Source organism: Osmerus eperlanus, chromosome 13 (genome assembly GCF_963692335.1).
Source record: "Osmerus eperlanus chromosome 13, fOsmEpe2.1, whole genome shotgun sequence".
NCBI classification, from domain to species: domain Eukaryota; kingdom Metazoa; phylum Chordata; class Actinopteri; order Osmeriformes; family Osmeridae; genus Osmerus; species Osmerus eperlanus.
In genome coordinates this window covers 12427921-12431901 of record NC_085030.1, presented here as the reverse complement: position 1 = coordinate 12431901, position 3981 = coordinate 12427921, and the positions used below count along the sequence as shown (strand labels likewise).

Here is a 3981-nt window from a genome sequence, read left to right as displayed (position 1 = left end):
CACCTGGAGTCAGCTCTGTAACCGTGGCCCCAAAAGTTTTTGTGGTGAGTATTACATGAAATTGCAATTGCCATTATTGTTGTGTGGACTGTTTATGTCAAGACCGTTGATGGAGGTTCTTTCTGTCACAGACATTCACTTGCATGTATTTCAAAACACAAAACCTAAGGCGATGACAAACAATCTGATCTCGGTAATCATGAGTTTTAGCAACGTTTTAACATGGGAGTGAACTAGTGTTGCACAGTAAACCTGTACTAAAAAGAGACACTTACATTGCTTCAGTGTTCCTGTGCATACATGGGAGACTCTGACAGAACGCTATCTCTGTAGCATTCCATCCAGTCCAGAACCCGGGGTCCTGAAGTCTCGACTTTTACGATACTCAAACGATGCGATGTTAATATACCTCTCTGATCTAACGAGTCTGACTAGCTGTCGTGACCTCTCAGGTGGGATTTGGCTACGATGGAGAGATGGTTGTTCTGCTAAGTTCTCCTGTCTCTGCACAGGAACTGCAGTGATCGTTAAGGAGCCTAATGACGAATCATGGTCAGAATTATGTTGTCCCATGCTACACCCCTTCACCAAGTTTCATACAAATCGGGCTGGTAGTTTTTGCTTAATCCTGTTCACACACAAACAAACCGACATTCAAACACTCACACGGGAGAAATTGCTTGCATGATACTTGTGTTTTTCTGTTGCTGCAGATTTACATTTTCTCACACTACATTGTCACCTGGAGTCAGCTCTGTAACCGTGGGCCCAAGTTTTTGTGGTGAGTACTACATGAAATTGCAATTGCCATTATTGTTGTGTGGACTGTTTATGTCAAGACCGTTGATGGAGGTTCTTTCTGTCACAGACATTCACTTGCATGTATTTCAAAACACAAAACCTACGGCGATGAAAAACAATCTGATCTCGGTAATCATGAGTTTTAGCAACGTTTTAACATGGGAGTGAACTAGTGTTGCACAGTAAACCTGTACTAAAAAGAGACACTTACATTGCTTCAGTGTTCCTGTGCATACATAGGAGACTGACAGAACGCCATCTCTGTAGGATTCCATCCAGTCCAGACCCGGGGTCCTGAAGTCTCGACTTTTACGATACTCAAACGATGCGATGTTAATATACCTCTCTGATCTAACGAGTCTGGCTACTAGTCTGTCGTGACCTCTCAGGTGGGCTATGGCTGCGATGGAGAGGTGGAGAGATGGTTGTTCTGCTCGGTTCTCCTGTCTCTGCACAGGAACTGCAGCTCTTTTGCACTGATCGTTAAGGAGCCTAATGACGAATCATGGTCAGAATTATGTTGTCCCATGCTACACCCCTTCACCAAGTTTCATACAAATCGGGCTGGTAGTTTTTCGTAATCCTGTTCACACACATACAGACCGACATTCAAACACAGAAGGAAGACTGCCAATGGAAACTAGCCTTTTGGATATAATTGGGTGCATTTACATTTTAATGTTCATGAATGTACACTGTCCCTCTTGATCAAATAAATTGAATTGAAAAAATTTAAGAGAAAACATTACCTTTCATCCTGCAGCGGCTTTGCCTGGGTCGGAGGTCATAAACAGTGGGGCATCGGATCTATTTACGTTTTTTTTTTTTTACTATTTTCGGATATGGTTTGTCCTTAATGGAAGGTAGAAATTATTAACCGGTTGTTTTCAAGCCAAGTGAAAAGATGCTGAACATATCATTAAAGAATTGTATCTTTTCTTTTGACCAGGAAATGGCTGAGACCGATTTCCTCAGTGCCATGGAGAGAACGACAGTGGGGATCTATGTTGTGAAAGACACTGCCAGCAGTGAACCCTCTGATGTCAGGATAGTCCTCGAAGGTGTGATGGTGCTTCAAGATCTTGAGAATGTAGCACTTGCTTCTGCAATGTTGTTTGGGCTCTTATGCCTTGAACATGCAGCACCCTACAAAGCTCCGCTACACCTTTGAGGCATTTCAAAAGATCATCATGGAGCCTCAGCATCAGACACTTAATAATATGAGCCTGTCAGCTGCAAAAACAGAACTTTTAGTGACACTAACTGACCATGCACAGTTGCCCTATATAACGTTGCAGCCCGGTTCACAGCAATCTTGCTCAATGCTGGACCAATTTTCATGAATTAACCACTAGATAGCCTAAATTTATATTGATTGGCTGTAAATGTAGCTGTTTTTTAAGTATGCTTGTTTTTCCACTGTCCAATTAACATTTTTATATCTATAATTTCTTTAAATTGACTGATTAATACTGTAAATGTGCTGACATTCCTTTTTGATTAAAAGTACATATTCAGTATTTATACATTGTTGTAGTTTTTTTTTAGTTGGCACAACCACAATTCTACAGGGAATCACTGTTGGTACACAGGGCATTTTCATAAATTAACTACTAGAAAGCCTACATTTACATTGATTGGCCGTAAATGTAGCTATCTTTATGTACTAAGCTTGTTTTTCCACTGTCCAATGAACATTTTTATATCTATAAATTCTTTAAATTGACTGAGTAATACCGTAAATTTACAGACATTTGTCTTGGGGTTTATGTATTTCTTGCGTTTTTATAAATTTTTTCTTAGTCATACAAAAAAAAAAAAAAAAATCATAAGAAATTACTGTAAATAGACAGGAATGTTTCATGTAGCAACAAACAAATGCCCTAAAATTACGGAGATTAACCTTAAAGTTAGTTGTTTTTAAATGTATTTTAACATAGTATTTTTGTTTTTCTGCGGTTTAATTAACATTTAAGAACAGTACTAAACTGTAATTTAATTCATTTTGGCTGTAGACCATGCACTGTATTTTTACAGCTTATTACATGTAATTTTGTGGTATGATTATTTACTGTAATTTTACAGAATCGGTCTGGAAACTTTGCTGCCAGTGCTTTCTCTGTTTTTTTACGTGATTTTTTTTTACAGTGTATAATGTATTTTTAATTAGTTAATTCAGCTTTCAATAAAAACAAACTCAAGGCGCTTACTCATCGTTAAAATAACACGTTAGCAGAGGTGAAATAAACTTGTAGGGGAATGTTTATGTATTTAAGTAATGGAACAAAATCTATTTAGTCATTCTAAACAAAGTACCAGAGCATTCCAGTGCAATTGCCTCTAGTAAAGTAAAGATGTCAGTTTTAGTGAATGTTTGATGTAAAACTAAGTGGCACATATTTAATAGCTGTAAACATGGCTCCTTCTAATCGGACATATAATGAAGCTGCTATGTAGCAGGAAGAAGATACATTCAAACACAAGATGCAGTTCAGTTCCAGACTGTCTCTTTGGTACCAAATTAAAAACCATCAAGTCCCCAAAAAGAGCCTTCTCTTTAATATGGCCAAGAGAAGTTGTCTGCATTCATTTTTCACATAACAAATTTGCAAATGCTTCTATTCTGTTGTCTGCCAGGCTTTGTAAAAAGTAGGATTCATATGAATAAAATACTAAGTCAGAGTATTACACAAAGACGGGACTTACATCTTGTAGTCACTTAAAGAGGGGAACACATTATATTAACATCAAGTTGCGCTTAGTTCTTTACAATAGGACACAATAGTAGGATTGGCTAAAGCTTTTCAAGCCTTTTACACGGCACTGTTCTGGTTACTAGGGCTGTCCCCACTCAGTCGACTAATCGATTTTCTGGTCGATATGCTACATTTACATTTAGTCATTTAGCAGACGCTCTTATCCAGAGAGACTTACAGTAAGTACAGGGACATTCCCCCGAGGCAAGTAGGGTGAAGTGCCTTGCCCAAGGACACAACGTCAGTTGGCATGACCGGGAATCGAACTGGCAACCTTCGGATTACTAGCCCGATTCCCTCACCGCTCAGCCACTTGACTCGCTTGTGTCATCATTGCTGAATTAATTAAATGTTCTACAGAAATTGTAGATTATATTATTTAAGACAAATAAAGCAAACTTATAAAATATATAATTTAAAAGAA

General features: G+C 38.3%; 1 long non-coding RNA gene across 1 annotated transcript; it reads left to right on the top strand.

The window, feature by feature from the left end:
• Positions 1-236: 236 nt before the first annotated feature.
• On the top strand, positions 237-2321 carry LOC134032665 (uncharacterized). The gene is made up of 2 exons (XR_009932043.1): positions 237-781; positions 1751-2321. It is a non-coding gene; the product is annotated as an uncharacterized LOC134032665 (long non-coding RNA).
• The last annotated feature ends 1660 nt before the right edge of the window (positions 2322-3981 follow it).